General features: G+C 44.2%; 1 protein-coding gene across 4 annotated transcripts in view; it reads right to left on the bottom strand.

Moving 5' to 3' along the window:
• Nucleotides 1–16,850, bottom strand: part of LMF1 (lipase maturation factor 1) — a 438,974-nt gene that overhangs the window by 233,095 nt on the left and 189,029 nt on the right. The gene's annotated exons all lie outside the window — the stretch shown is intronic.

The raw sequence follows: 16,850 nt of genomic DNA, 5'->3' as shown, positions 1-16,850 counted from the left end.
ATCTTCCACAAAAAGGGGGTTTTGCGCAAAACGGCTATAGCCACACTGTTTGTTTTTGTGCAAAAACCCCTTGCGCAAAAACGGCTCAGAATAGATTATGCAAATGAAGTGTGAGAAAATGCTAATTCGTGCTTCATTTGCATTGCCTCTTCCAGCAAAACGTGTAGTGTAGACAAAGCCTTAAAGTCCTGGTCTTCACAACATCCTAGGGCAAGGAGTTCCACAAGTTGACTATGCACTGTGTGAAGAAAAACTTCTTTTTGTTTGCTTCAAACCCAATACCTATTGATTTCATTTGGTGACCCTTAGTTCTTATGTTATGGGAACAAGAAAATAACTTTTCATTATTCACTTTCTCCATACCTGTCATGATTTTATAGACCACTACCATATCCCCCCTTAGTTTCCTCTTTTCTAAGCTGAAAAGTTTCAGTCTTTTTCATCTCTCTTCATATGGTGCCCGTTCCAAACCCCTAATCATTTTTGTTGCCCTTTTCCGAACCTTTTCCAATGCTAATATATCCCTTTTTGAGATGAGGTGACCACATCTGTACGCAGTATTCAAGATGTGGGCGTACCATGGATTTATATAAAGGCATTAAGATATTCTCTGTCTTATTCTCTACCCCTTTTTTATTGATTCCTAACAATCTGTTTGCTTTTTGACTGCCGCTGCACACTGAGTGGATGTTTTCAGAGAACTATCCACAATGACGCCAAGATCTCTCCCTCTTGAGTGGTTATAGCTAAATTAGTCCCCATCATTTTGTAAGTATAGTTGATAATTACATATCACCATTTTTAGACTGTCCAGGAAATGTAATGTTTGCTCGCTACAGATCTGAAACTCTAACCTATACATTAAATTAATAAGAGAGAAAGGCCTCTTTTGTGCATTTGCAAACCTATAGAATTTTGCAAATAATAGTACTGGACCATGATTTATATTCCTTGATTAAAGGTCAGTTTTGCACACACAACTTTGGAGCAAAACAACACAGCACAGACGACTATTAACTCATTCATGCAAAATCATAATGCCACATTCTTTGTTCTTTATAGGCATCAGGAAGTTATGAGAGTTTGTTACAAGTAACATGCTACTTGCCAGGCAAAAAAACTACACCAAAAAATAACAAGTGGAATACTTCCAGTTAATACTGTGGGGAGAAAAATATCTGTACTATATATTATTTATGCAGCATTAAAAAAACATTGCCATCTTATTGAGGGAGAAAGATTAATTATTCCGTCTGAATTATAATGTAAGTGTAAAGTTTTAAATGATCTAGTTATTTAGATCTTCGTAGACACAGCATGCTAGTTACAAAGAAAACAACACACACAAAAAACCACCCTGGAATGTAATCACATGATCTGTTGCAAAAGGTTAAATCTTGAATTTCTAATAGTAAAAAGGAGGAATTCATCATTGTTGTGAAATGCTGCTGAGAAATGTTTTATTGTTATGTTTTTTGGGTTTGTTTGTTCGTTCCCCTGTATGGAACTAGCACCTTTTGGAGTGAATTAAGTGAAATGAATGTAAAACTGCTCAATGAGAGATTGAAAGTCTGTATGCATACCCATATAACATTACTGAAAACTGCAGACATCTGTTATGTTTTTTCCTGTATGAATATCTTAGTGAAAAGCATAAAAAAAAGTTGTAAAACAATCAAATACCATTCATGGAGCCTAGTTTCTTAATTAAACTGCTTTGTGTGTATTATTTCCTAGGTAACGATTCTGACATTTGATTCACTAAGTAAGAACAGGCTTATCATTATCTCTACTGCATGAAAATTCGCTAAACAAATGAATTCATTAATATTCAAAGACAAAGATGCAATGTTCACATACTTTTCATATGTTCTGGCCAAAACATCATTTGATATTCAAAGCAGGGGCGTATACTACTAGTCTGCAATAGGGATCTAAACGGATAACTGGTTAACCGGTTACTCAGTAAGCATCATCTTTAATGGGTGATGCTTATGGGGTAATGGTTAACTGGTACCTGGGAGCGCCCCCCCCACCACACCTGTAGCTTACTGGATTCCAGCCTGCATGAGGCTGGCAGAGCCCCCCTGCCCAACTATCCCCCTGGGATGGAGAGCTTCCTCCACCCCTGCCACAGTACAGCATTTAACAGTACATGTAACCAGTTAACCAATTAAATGGGATTTTAAATCCCTGTTCTACAAATAATTTAATTAACAGCTTACACTATAAGACAGAATAGGAGGTGAAGCTCATAATTCCTTTTCCAGAGCAAGGCAGATGCCATAGACATCAAATATTTTAAGTGCAGTTAAACTGCACTCGCTCACTAGAATCACCTTCCCAGTGTTTCGCAGAGGGTAGCATTAAGTTGCAGATATTTCCGTATCAATTTCAGGGGTAGTTTTACACGTCTCTCTGGACAGGAGCAAGGCAAATGTTAAGTGGCTGAAGATCGCTGTAATACTTGGCAGCCTAGCGGTTTTGCACCTCAGGAGTCTCCCATGCAAAGGAATTGGAATGGCTATCAATTCCAAAAAACATATCCTCTTTGGATCACAGCTGATCTAAAGCCCTTTGGAGCACACTAATTGGACGCAGCAAAACTTCGACAGCTCTGGTTTCTTCTTGTACATAGTGCAGGAAAGGAGGAGTTTCCCCAGCACAACTGGTAGGTCAAAGGGCAAAAAGCTTGATTTGGGTGGCCAAGGAATCTGACAGAGAAGAGGAGCACTCAGGAAGGAAGGTTGCTGGCTCTGACAAGTATGCCACAAAGAGACAATTCCTTTGGACAGGAAGGGGAAGATCATTCCCTTCTTTTCCTATACTCGGAGGCTACGTCTAGACTGCCGGCTTCTTTCGGAAGAGATCTTCTGAAAAAACCTCTTCCGAAAGAGCACGTCCACACAGCAAAATTGCATCGAAAAAGCAATCTGCTTTTTTCGAAAGGTAGCGTCCACACCAAATGGATGCTATCTTGCATGTAAGCTGTGATTATTATGGATAGAGTGGCCACCAAGGCACCTGTGTTTTTTCCTCTTCCCTCTTCTTCCGAAAGAACTCCCTCTTCCCCGTCCACACACGCCTTTTTGCGAAAGAGCTCTTTCGGAAAAAAGCTTCTCCCTTGTAGAAAGAGATTTATCAATGTCGGAAAACCCCCTCTGTTCTTTCTTTCGAAAAAACATGATGGCACTGGGGATGTAATGCAAGTTTTTCGGAAAAGCAGCCATTTTTCTGACAAAACTCTGTAGTGTAGACATAGCCTGAGAGAAACATAGAGGGAGAAAAAGAAAAATGTACAGAAATTAAACCCTGTGCAAGGTGATAAATAATTGGCCTAGTTACCCATGTAAGCCTGCGGGCATCATTGCACGGTGGAGTACTTAATAGGCTTTTCCCGGGAAACAGAACGTCTTAATCAGAGCTTGTCAGAATTCTAAAGTTTAGATAGCACACTTGAGCTGCAATACAAGGCGATGAAAAGCAGGCTGTAAAAGATCATTTCACGAAGATGGAAGAAATGCTTATCGTGAAGGGAACTGACAATTCTGCATGATAAAAAACCGCCCTATACCAGAGAAGTGCACCTACTGATAGAGTATCTCTTTCTCTCTCGCAAACACGCACTCATTAGAGAATATGAGCACAATTTGCTAGCCCTGATATAACACACAGAACCCACATATTAGAAGCACGGGGATACAATGACATTCTGGGTCTAAGTACCATACTGTGGCAGGTTTCAGAGGTAACCGTGTTAGTCTGTTTCGGCAAAAACAAGGAGTCCAGTGGCACCTTAACGACTATCAATTTTATTATGCCGTATGCTTTCACGATTTGCAACTCACTTCATCAGATGCATGAGGTGAAAGAAATCAATGATGAAAATTACTATGGAGCTGCTCATGCTCCCACGGACGTCAATGGAACCCTTAAATGTAATGGGTTAGAGCATGATACCCTTCAATGAAACGTGGCCACAATAACTTCAGTGGGATTATCTGTGGCATAAAATCCTATTCAGCATGAGGACGGGCACAACAGTCTGTACCGATGAGTGCAGGATCATGCTCTGTGAAAGGGGACTTTTTATCAGCTAAGTCATCCATGTGTAAAATCTGAGCCCCCATTTTCACATCTGCCGTGCCAACACACAGCGCATGCTCCACACAAGCACTTCAACCAATCATGCTTCTTTCCTGTAAAATGGCAGTAGCTTCCTATGAGGTGATTTCCTGCTGTATCAAAATAAATGAGGCAACACTGAATGATTTACATACCCACATAATAACACTCGTGGCATTTATGAATTCTCCTATCCTGCTGCAAACAGATACACGTTGGGTTGGACGGAAAACACCAGCTGAAGTGTTTTTAGATTAAAAAATGTTAGCCCACCCTGGAAGACACCCTGATTCCACATCTGCATCACACTGAGAACTACACCTTGCTCTCAGCTCCACAGACAAAATCCCTACCCTTAGGCCAGGTCCATGCTACCTAAGGTTGGGTGAAGGTACACACTTCTAGCTATGTAAAAACATAGCTGGAGTCGATGTTCCTTAAGCTGAGCTTCGGCATTGTCCTCACAGCAGGAAGCTGATGGAAGAAACATTCTGTCAACTTCCCGTACTCCTCGCAAGGAGCAGGAGTACTGGTATCCCCAGGGGCACCATCAGTGTTCGATTTAGTGGGTCTTTACTAGACCCGCTAAATCAAACGCCGGAAGATGAACTGCCGCAGCCTCAATCTTTCTGCAAGTGGAGACATGGACTAAACCTAACATCCCTTGGCCAACCTACTTTGGCAAATGATCAGATGCTACGGTGATGAGCAGCAACACAGAGCTGTAAGGCCCTGATCTTGCAATGACTGCAATGCAACTACTCACAATGTATAATGTAAAACACCTACTGAAATCTCTACAGAATAAGGTCCCAGGACAGACAGTAAACATCTTCTCATCATCTACTCTTCTCACTCATCCACTTTCATCATTTGAGCCTCCTTTGGGAGACATTTACTTTCGAATGAAACAACACGCGATGGGAAAGCAAACTGTAGCAATGTATGAAACAAAATACAGGACTATGTAGCAATGTATGTAAAGCAGCAGAGAGGATACAGGGAGTTAATCTTGCTCCCTTCTGAGGCACCTTTGAAGTGCCCAATAAATTACCTTGACACAAAGCAACCCCAAAAAATAAATATTGTCTTGTTTGCCACAGGTATAACAAACACAGCCAAGTTGTTACAGCAGAGCCAAGATTTGCTCACTACCGTTTTATTTATTTACCAACCGTTAAAGCAGATTCCACTCCACTGTAAAGGCATAAAGGTGGCTCCGGCAACCCAATAAGACTGGGAGGAGAAGCCCATTTTTTGTGCTCGGGAACCCTGGGGGATGTTAAACTTCTGAGCTTCAGCAAGCGGGAATACTGGATCCTCTCGGGCACATTTCCTGGGTACCAACATCCCACCTGCTCTGTCCCAGAAATGGAGTTCCTCAGACCACCGGACATGGGTGCCCTGGACCACTACTGACCCAATAAACACCAAACACTTAAACCCATGCTCAGAGAAGAGCCACATGGTGCACTCAGCCCACAAGCCTGGGACTGCAGCAGAGAGCCTGCCTCAGGTTCCTGCAGAGCTGCTGGCTGGGAGCTACACCTAGGTAAGCGCATCCCAGCCAGAGCCTGCCTCTGACACACACACACACACCCCGCACCTGCCCCAGGCCACCATCAAAATCCTCTGTGTCCCCTCTCTCCACCTCCTTCAGGTCACAACTCCCTCCCAGAATCTGCACCCCCTTCGAGAGCCCCACTTGCAGGCCAGAATCCTCTCCTGCACCCATATCCCCACCTGAACCCTGCACCCCAACTCACAACCCCCTTCTTCATTCTAATTCCTTCTCAGACCCCACACTCCCTCCTGCACCCAAGTCCCCTAAACCAAGCTCCCTTCTGCACCCAACCTCCATCCCTACTCCATAGAAAGGCAGCCCTTGACCAATTGTCAAAATCTTGGCGTGCCCCCCCATTAAAAATTATTGCCACCCCGGTACAGATCATACCAAACAACACATGTGTATACCTTTCCATCTCACCCTTCCCTTGCGAGTCTTTGGTGAACCATCTGAGTCAATGAAGACAGGCAGTTGGGTGGTGTGTCTCAACCTCAACCGTCTCCATCTGTCACCTTGCTCTCTCCTGTCCCTTGCGTTCTCTTCCTATATGGCCCCTTTTTCCAGGTATTTCTTGATTTAAACCCCTCTTGGTCATGTGAGCTCTTTCGTTCCACTTCTGGAAAATTTCCACTGACCCTACGGTTCCCCCCCTGCCCTTCAAGGAATGAGTTAAACTGGATTCCCATGGCTTGAGCTGCTGTATGGCATAAGCCTTAGGAGATCGAAGTACCACTCTTCTTCTGGCTGTCCCTGTGATCTTAAAACAATGTCTATTTGTACGGGAAACACGCGTGGCCCTCAGGCACAGGGCTCCTTGCCTCGGAAGCACTTGCTCTGCAGATTTTTGATTTGCCAAGTCCTCCAAAGGGTGCTGGATGGAAACTGCCTAGAAGAGCTCACAATCTAGGCTCCAGAGCTCCCAGCTCTTGTGTGTAGATAAACCTCTGACCAGGCCATCCTTAGGGCTTATGGGGCCCTAAGCAGAACTTCAGACCGAGTGCCCCTATGCCCAATGGGGGGCACTGGGGTGGGTGATTTTTTAGAGATGTGACTTTATAATCTTCAACAACACTAATGAACAGGGGAGGCCTGTGAGCCTAGGCGAGCTAGGCAGTTGCCTATGGTGCTGCTACCCCGGGCGCCCGATGATGACATCACGGGGCACCTCCAGCGCCCTGTGATGACATCATGGCCATTGACAGCCATGCAGGCAGGGGCGGCGATTGCACCGCCCTGCCTAGGGCACCAGCTGCTGCAGCCGGCCTCGAGCCGCTTCTGCTAATGAAATATTTTTAAAGAAAATTTTAAACCGAGGCCCTGTCGACTAACCCAGTGTTTCTCAACCAGTGGTACGAGTACCCTTAGAGGTACTCGAGAGACGTCAGGGGGTACGTCAACACAACGGAAATTTGGAGAAAACTGAATTTTTATTTAGATTTTACAAGGTTTTATTATTTTTGTACTTTTTACACCCAAAAATGTCATTGTCTGCCTGGCTTTGATTAAGCTGTTGAAACAAATGTGTTGCAATGGTAGAAAAAAAATTGCGTGTCTGAAAACTGTAGGTACTGGGGGTACTTACAATTTTTTTAAAGGGTTACTTTATAAAAAAAGGTTGAGAAACGCTGGACTAATTCAGAAATGGACAGGACAGACCTGGGGGGTTGGCAAATGCCTGCCAAATGGTTTCATTCCCACTTGAATGGCTCTCTCCCAGGTTCCGTGTCCTGACAATAGGCTTGGCCAGCTTTGTCACCCTTAAACTAACTAGAACCTCTCTGAAGGGAGACGCACCAGGCTGCAGCAGCCACAGAACAGAGACAGGAAGAGGCAGGTGGGTGGACATTAGGACCCAGCGGTGCCCCAGACTTTTGGGTGGTCCACACCACTGCGTATTCTGTATTCTGTGTATTCTATGAACGGTCCTGAGCCCCGCATCTGCATGGAGCAGCTTGCTGACTGGGGCCTGAGTTTCAGACATGACTTGACAGAGGAGGCCGCTGCAGTAACGGAAGGGTTGGGGTGAGCACAGAGTTATGCGCCATTTGGTGAGCTAATCTCCACAGGCAAATGAACTAGACAGACCTTAGGAATTTGAATTTTAATACATGGCATAGAAGATACAAACGGAGTCGTTTACTATCCTACTTGAACCTCTTTAATGCAGCAATGCTGGATTAAAGTCACTTTTTACCGTTTTTTTCCCTCTTTTTTGAAACGATCACGTCACGTGAACACTCTAATCATTCCAAAGATATTACAGTGGCGGGAAAGGTTTCATTGGGCCGCTTGCAAAAATGGATCGGTGGAGCCAATAAACTTTTATTCAATACAAATATATGCCATCTCAGTGTTGTTACATTTCAATGTGGACACACTGCATTATCTCTTGATACTACTATCTTTGTTTAGATAACATGATCTAGGCTACATTTCAAATGATTATCAACTAATGGAATGTTTGAAATTAGCTACACTCTTTGGGAGGTCCATAAAATTTTAATAGACTGAGAAGGGGGCCATGTGCTCAAAAAGTTTGGGAATTAAGGTTGCCAGGTGACCGGTATTGACCTGGACAATCCGGTATTTTTTTATTTTTTTTCCACGGCCAGGAGACGAAAATCCCAGGTGCTTACCTGGTTCTGCAGAGGAGCTGTCTGGCCCGGAGCAGGGAGACAAGATGGCAGACGGCTGCGGGTAGCCTGTTAGGGCCAAAAAGGCTCAAAAGCGTTTCTTAAGGGGACCACGATTTTTTTTTTCCTTTTTAAAAACCAACTCTCGGGGCCCCTTTTTCTTTTTTTTGCTCAACAACTTTGGTCTCCCCTTTTTTTTTTCCCCTCAACAGAATTTTTTCCCCAGTGTTTTTTTTTTTGGGGGGGGGGGGGGGGGAGTGTTCCATATTTTTGGTTAAACGATTTGACAACCCTTTTGGGAACCACTGATATTATATTTTACTTCTCAAGATCTCTTCAGAGGAAAGGCCTGTCCAAAGAGATGCAATATTAATGTTTCACTCCATGTCATTTCTACTTTTATGTTTATTCAGTTTTAACAAGGTAACCACCAGGATTTTGCCTGTGAGACAGCAGGTGCAGTCATGGTTTAATATTTATTATTACAATTATTACTAGGGACTGCTTCTTCCCAAGCCAAAGTCTAGCTTTGTGCTTTCAACTCAAAGAGTAATCAACTGAGAGGAAATGATCAAGTCCCCTATTAATTATTACAATGGGCCAATGAGGAGCCCCTTGAAATTATGTTTATAATAAACTGTTTAATTATAGTTGCCTCCAAAAGGGACGAGACGTACAGAGCCATGATTTATCTCTATTCAGAGATTCATGGAGCGCTATCATCGGCAAAACCCAGAAGAGAGAAATATGAAGAAAACCTTTACGTTGGTGGTCTGAATTTATTTCACATTATATTCAATACAGAGGACTTATCCAAAACTAGACTGGACGTCCTTATGATGGAAGGCTACTTCATTCCACAGGGGAAAAAACTGCTTAGCAAGTAGAATTATAAATTTAAATTTATAAATTAATGGAGATTGCCTATCTCCTAGAACTGGAAGGGACCTTAAAAGGTCATCGAGTCCAGTCCCCTGCCTTCACAGCAGGACCAAGTACCATCCCTGAAATTTTTTTGTCCCAAATGGCCTCTGTAAGGATTGAACTCACAACCCTGGGTTTAGCAGGCCAATGCTCAAACCACTGAGCTATCCCTCCCCCAACAGAAATTCAGATGATTAACTTTGTCCCTACCATAGATGCCAGGGCACCTGCCGTAGAAGACTGGCCAGTCCTTAAATTCTGCTATATCTATTTCTCTTTCCCCATTTCTGACTAGTTGGAGGCTCCGAAATTGGTCATCTTTACTTCCTTCCCGGCATGTTCCTCAATACACACCTTTCCCATGCTCATAAAACGACAGTCGTACAAAGCGCCCCCTTCCATCTGCAAAACTGACAAATCTCATGGGTCCCTGAAACTTTCATAAGCTATGATCTTATTTCCAGAGTATTGGACAGGGACAAGGATGATATGGGGCTCTCTGTTTTTTGCGCCTGTTTAACAAGCTGGCCAACAGGATCAAATCCACTTATGGTTGGGGTAGAGAGTTGATTAAGTGGCTGCGAAGTGGGTTGTAAGGATTAACCTGATTAGTAGTGAAAAGGGGAGGGAGGGAGAAAAGAGGAGAAAAAATATTCAAGGCAAGCGAGGAGGGTCCTGGGTGGTCTGTAAGCTGGTCCGAGACAGAGGGAGAGTGTAATGAAAAGATGAAATCCAATCATTGTACAGGAAGCTTTCACAAGGCTTAAAACAAATCCTTAAGAAAACAGAAAAGAATCCAGGAAGAGGAGTTGTATTACTGCTGAAAACGGTATTGGCATATTACCAATGCATTTATTCTGCGTGACTGACAGTTACACTTCTGATCTCCGCAGCAGAGGGAGAATAATTCCTTCCTACGCTGCAAACCTCTAAGGACTTGTAAAGGAAGTTCCCTGTAGGACTTTCACGCCAAAGTTTTGCTAGTTCCCCCATTTCAGTTTAGTTTTGCTAGAAAGAAATTGAATGAACTGAAAACGGGTTTTCTAATGAAAAGTGTTAGGCAACCTTGATCGCAGGTGCCTTCAAGTACAATATACAAATCTTAGACAAAAGTTAGATTAAAACTAATGAGGTTTATATTAGGATATAAATTCAGCAGAGGAGCAAGGGCATAGAAAGGAAGCTGTCTCAAAGCTGAACCGAAAAGCTTCGGGGGAAAAATAATTCAGAGTTAAAAAAAGCTGATGCTAAATTAGAAGGCATTTGAGGAATATTTGCTACACCTTGAAATCCCCCTTCCACTTCGCTTAACTTTCATTCAAGGCCTTGAATGAGAAAACAACTGACGCACATGCTTAACTTTTAGAATACTGTATGTTTAAGTCCTATTTCCTTCAATAGACTTTCAATCCTAAATCCAGGCCAAAGACATGCATCATAAAGATCTCAGCCTATTTACAGTGCCATGAATTTTTATTCCTAAGAATAAATCCCCTTCCACATTGTAACTTACACTGATACACAATTTCTTCAAACTGGAAAAAGCCTGGGGGTGTGTCTAGACTACAGAGTTTTTTCGACAAAAGTGGACTTTTGTCAACAAAACTATACCTGTATCTACACTGCCGCTGAGTTCTGTTGACATAATGTCGACACAACTCAGCAGTTTTGTCGACGGCTGTAAACCTCATTCTATGAGGAATAACACCTTTTGTCGACAGATTTCTGTCGACAGACGGCGTTATTGCATCTACACTGTCCTTTGCGTCGACAAAGCGGCTTGCTTTGTCAACAGAACTGGATGTAGTCTAGACACTCTCTGTCAACAGAAGCTTTGTCGACAGTATCTGTTGACAAAACTTCTGTCGACAAAAGCCTGTAGTCTAGACGTAGCCTGGCAGACAAATCTTGGGCTTCCATTTTATTATTTGTGAGTAAATAGATAAGGAATAAATATGTACCAAGGCATAATTGGAATGAAAGAAACAAAGGGAAAGTTAGCATCATTCTTCCCAGATAATCAGGTACATTGTGTGGCGCTGGAAGGCTAAGTAACCTGACTAAGGTCACACAGGTTCGTAAATGCCTCGCTCGGCTCCTCTGAGTAATCCTACTGAAGGCCCAGAGGAAAAGAGTCCTATCACAGGTAATGCTTAAGCATGTGCTGAAGTCCTGTTGAAATCAACAAAGCTTGAGTAGACACTGAGTACGCAGAGAGTTAAGTCCTTTCCTAAACTGGGACCTGGGGGCAGGATCGGGAAGGAGACAACGGCTAGTTGACCACCCCAAAGATGAATGAATAATAGTTTAAAAAGAGAAATTATTTGGGTCTGCCATATGCAAATTCCTTAATTTCATATTAAGTAGTTAGGCAGTTTGTCTGATGCAGAACTGTGCTGTGTTGGGATGAGGCATTCGAAACCTCACTTTATTTTTTTTTAATTAATTAAGATCGGAGTGGGGGAATCTATGGCTCATGGGCTGCATCCGACCTGCTACTTCATTTCTTGTGGCCTGCGAAGTCCTGAGCCTGTGTCCTCTAGGGGCAGGAGTTATCAGGAAAACATCACCCTGTCCCACCCCTCCCGCCAGGCCAGCTTCACAATTCCCATAGGTCACATGGCCCTTCCAGCTAGCTGCGCAGAGCCAGAACAGACAGGGAGCCTGTCTTAGCCCTACAAACAGGAGCTGCCTGAGACCAGCTCAAGCACTGTCCTGCTGGGGCCCACCCCCAACCTCCTGTCCCCCTCATACATCCTAAGTCCCTCCCAGAACCCGCACCTGAACCCCAGCCCTGAGCCCGCATCCCGCACCTCCTCCTGTACCCAAATCCCTTGGCCCCATCTTGAAGATCCCTCCCATATCCCAAGCCCCTAATCTCCAGCACCAACACAGAGCCCTCACTACCCCTCATTTCTGATCCCACCCCAGAGCCTAGAAGTAGACCCGAGTCTCCACACTTCCCTGTGGGACTGTGTGGGGGCCGCGATGATTTTTTTTTTTTTTTTTGAGGGTCAATGGCCACGGATACAAAAAAGATTTCCCACCCCGATTTAGATTGTTACTAATTACCATCCCAGCTTAATGGCATATACACATCCATCCAAGCTACTTTTCTTTCACTCTGCCTACAGTCCCATTCAGAATGCATTTCCAGATTCGCTTTATATAACCATTGCCTTCCACAGCCACCTTTAGACAATACAAAATTGTTCCCCCCACTATAAAGATCACCTCCAATTGTTGCTCCCATTGGCCCAATATTGTTTCCCTTGGGAAATCTGCATACAGAGCTTCTGTTTCCATTGCAATGAGACATGAGCGAGGGTGAGGATTTCAAAGAATTACAAATACCTTTTGGTTTGGCATCGCTAGAGCTAGATAGCAATAAATTGCAACCCCAAAGCCTCGCAACAGTAGCCTTGGTTTGGATCTGGAGCCTGCATTATCATCAGACCATCACATTTCTCTGGTTTCCCAATTTCAACATGAACTCAGAATCTGTCTATTCCTGCATTTTGCTTCCGAAGTAGCCCATAACTTTATAACATCCAATTACAGCAATCTGAATCCACGTGCCACAACCAGAACTGAAAACAAGAGACGTGTTTTGATTTGATCTCCTTTGTGTGACCATGTCACAAATTCTGTGCTTCAAACCTATCCTGCACTGAGTTTTCTACACCTCTGCAATTACAGTGCCTGCATCTTCAGTTTAAATATCTACTGGCCCTTTATGTCTTTCATTCGATTGGATGTCCATTCTTGAACTAATTCCTTCCCTTATAATTAGCTACAGTGTCCATCATCCTCTTCTCTATCACGCGTTGAATGATATTTCGCTGAACTCTGACCCTAAAGAAATACAAAGATCACATGTGTCTAATTCTCAGTCAATCCATTTTAATGTCATTGTCTTGCAAAGTACTGGGGGCATGAGAGGGACTGGTTACTAATGGGCTGTCCATATTTTATCGTGGATGTCTAATTTTTCCCATTTCCCTTTGATAAAACCTGTGGCAGGAGAAGTGCATGTAAAAACAGCTTCTGTATCTCAAGGGTCAGGGAACCGGTAAGAAAAATACTGTTTTCCTGATTATAATGAGGCTAGGCCCTAAGGCCAGAGAAGGACCATAGAGAAGTCCTCCCAGTAGGCTGAAGTGGCTGTGGAGGAACCAGCCAGGAGGGACTGTATATGAAGCTGCAGAACTAGAGGCAGCTCAGACTCGGAAAGGAGAAGATCAGGGTAGTGGGCGGAAACAGGGACAGCTCAGAGTGGGAAGCTGTTGAGAACATTGTCTCCAGAAGAAGCCCTAGAGCACGAGCAGGGAATCTTTTTTTTGGATCGGAGGCCACTGACCCACAGAAAAATCAGTCAGGGGCCGCACACAGAAATCCCTCAGGGTATGTCTACACTAAGTCCCCAGTTCGAACTAGGGAGGCTAATGTAGGCATTTGAAGTTGCAAATGAAGCCCAGGATTTAAATATCCCGGGCTTTATTTGCATCTTCCCGTCCGGGCGCCATTTTTAAATCCCCCTAGTCCAAACTAACTGCCCGCGGCTACACGCGGTAGTCAAACGTTAACTCAAACTAAGTCCTTAGTTCGAATTAAGTGTTACACCTCATTCCACGAGGAGGGGGCTAGTGTAGACATACCCTCACTGATGTGGCCCCTGACTGAGGAAGAAAGACACTTCCCACACACCAGAGCTTAAGGGGGCCCAAGCTAGTAGACCGTGTGTACTCCAATGCAGGAGGGGCCAGATTCAGGCAAACTGGGGGCCGCATCTGGTCCCCAGGCCTGAGGCGCCCCACCCCTGCCCAAGAGGCACTTTTACACTGAGTGGGGAAATGGACTAAATTGAGAGATTACTGAGTAACCGAAAAGGCGAAAGACCGAGGGCAGTGCAGGCACATGCACTCGGCCACATGGGGGTGCTCGCGGGAGACGAGAGCCGCCCCGTTACACTAACCATAACCAAGGAAGGTAGCAACAAATAGAGTGCTGAATTTTTCTAGCAATGCTACAGAGGTTCTTGGGTTTGGGTCGGGGTTTTTTCAGCACTATGTCTAACCCAAGTTGAGGGTCTGGCGCTCTAGCCGAAATAAGTTATTCTCAGAAAACTTTCTTCACCTTACTTTCATAAAGTCATTCGCTTCCCAAGACATGAGCCTGCAAACTGAAGTTAGAGCTTGAGAAAGCTGTTTCTTGGGTTTAATAATTTAATAACCTAATCATCACTCCTGGCTGGATTGAATTTGTAGTGGGCCGTGTTGGTAAATATATAGAGCTACAGACATACTGTATAATAGATTCCATTTTTTTCAAGACTTCTTCGAATCACAGAAATGTTTGTCTGGAAGGACCCCAGAGGGGTCATCAAGCCCAGCCCCTAAGCTGAGGAAGGAGCAAGTAAACCTAGACCATCCCTGACAGGTGTTTATCGAACCTGTTCCTAGAAAATCTCTGATGGGGATTCCACAATTTCCCTTGAAACGCTATTCCAGGTCTTAACTGCTATTAGAGATGGAAAGATTTTCCTAATATCTTGGGGTATGTCTACACTACCCTCCTAGTTCGAACTAGGAGGGTAATGTAGGCATACCGCACTTGCAAATGAAGCCCGGGATTTGAATTTCCCGGGCTTCATTTGCATAAGCGGGGCGCCGCCATTTTTTAAACCCTGCTCATTCGAACCCCGTGCAGCACGGCTCCACGGGGCACGAACTAGGTAGTTCGAACTAGGCTTCCTAGTTCATTCCACGAGGAGTAAAGGTAGTTCGAACTAGGAAGCCTAGTTCGAACTACCTAGTTCGTGCCCCGTGTAGCCGCACTGCACGCGATTCGAACGAGCAGGGTTTTAAAATTGGCGGCGCCCTGCTTATGCAAATGAAGCCTGGGAAATTCAAATCCCGGGCTTCATTTGCAAGTGCGGTATGCCTACATTACCCCGCTAGTTCGAACTAGCGGGGTAGTGTAGACATACCCTAACCTAAATCTCCCTTGCTTCACATTAAACCCATTACTTCTTGTCCTCCTCCTCCTCCTCATCAACCATGGCCCAATAGTGCCTCCCTCACTATTTCCTTCCATCTTTCCCTGTCCAGTGAGGAGTGGCTTAGTTTCTGTAGACTAGCTCCGCACCAATGTACTATATCATCTACCCATTCTCTGTGGGGTCTGCCTCTCCTATTCATACCGTCCATTATGCTGAATATCAATCTTAGTGTCAATATCTGCTGTATGGTACTTCTATCTTTCCTGAATCCGACTTCTTGTCCTACCTCTAATGAAAGCAAAAAACTACTACTCAAGATCTTCTTTATAACAGCCCTTAACATATCTGAAAATGTACCAACCCCCCCGCAACCCAATGCCCAGGGTTTGGGGGTTTTTCTTAACCGTTCCTCATAGGTCACATTTTCTAAACTTTTTGTTGCTCTCCTCTGGATTCTCTCCAATTTGTCTATACCTCTTCTGAAGGGGGGAACCCGGAACAGGACACAGTACTTAATTGAGGCCTTAACAGCGCCAAGTTGAGCAGAACAATGACTTTCCACTCTTTACAAACAACACTCCTCTTACTACATTCCAGTGTATTAGTCTTTTGTTCAATTGTACCACATTGCTGACTCATTTAATTTAGGGATGGTAAAACGGTTAACCAGTTAAACAACGGCACTTCATCGGTTAACCATTATGAGTGAGAGACCATCACTCGGCTCTGCTGGGTTTTCACACCCAGCTCTCCTCCCGCCCCCCCTTGCCCTGCCATTGCAGCTGCATGGTCCTCCCACTACAGCCCCCAGGACCCACGGTCCAGCCCTCTAGTCCCACTGGTCCTGACACCAAAGCTGTCCTGGCCCAGCACAGCTGGCTGTTAGGCAAAGGCCGATTAACACCCTTAATTCAATTACTGAGCCTCTCTAACCCTCCAAACTTTTTTTAGAAGTACTGCTGCTTAGCCGGGCATTCCCCATTTTGTAGATGTGCATTTGATTCCCGCCCTCCTGCCCTCCCAAGCGTAGTACTTTATTCTTGGGTCTTTACTGACTTTCAGGTTATTGATTCATACCGTCAATTTGTGGAGGTCATTTTGAATTCTAGTCCTATCCACCAGAGAGCTCTCAACTTGGTGTCACCTGAAAATGTAGAAACACGCTCTCCTTTCTAATATCTTAAGTTGTAAATGAAAATACTGAATAGAACTAGAGCCAGGATTCATCCCTGTAGGACCCCATTAGCTACATCCTGCCAGCTGACGGTGAGCCATTGCTAACTACTCTTTGATTATGGTCTTTCAACCAGTTGTGCATCCACCGGATAGTAATTTCATCTAGGCCACATTTCCCTAATTTACTTATGAGAGCGTCATGTGCATCTGTGTCAAAAGTCTCACTAAAATCAAGATTTATCGCATATATCACTTCTCTTCCTGTCACTACACCGCCAACACAGTGAAAGGAGGAAATTAGGTTGGTTTGGCATGCCAAATCAACTCTGGCTATTTCTCATAACCACTCTTATCCTCTAGGTGCTTACAAACCATTTGTTTAAGCTTTTGTTCCAATATATTTCTCAGTGTTGAAGTTACTAAA

The sequence above is a fragment of the Pelodiscus sinensis genome, chromosome 16 (genome assembly GCF_049634645.1).
Source record: "Pelodiscus sinensis isolate JC-2024 chromosome 16, ASM4963464v1, whole genome shotgun sequence".
Lineage (NCBI taxonomy): Eukaryota > Metazoa > Chordata > Testudines > Trionychidae > Pelodiscus > Pelodiscus sinensis.
This window is presented reverse-complemented; position numbering and strand designations above follow the sequence as displayed.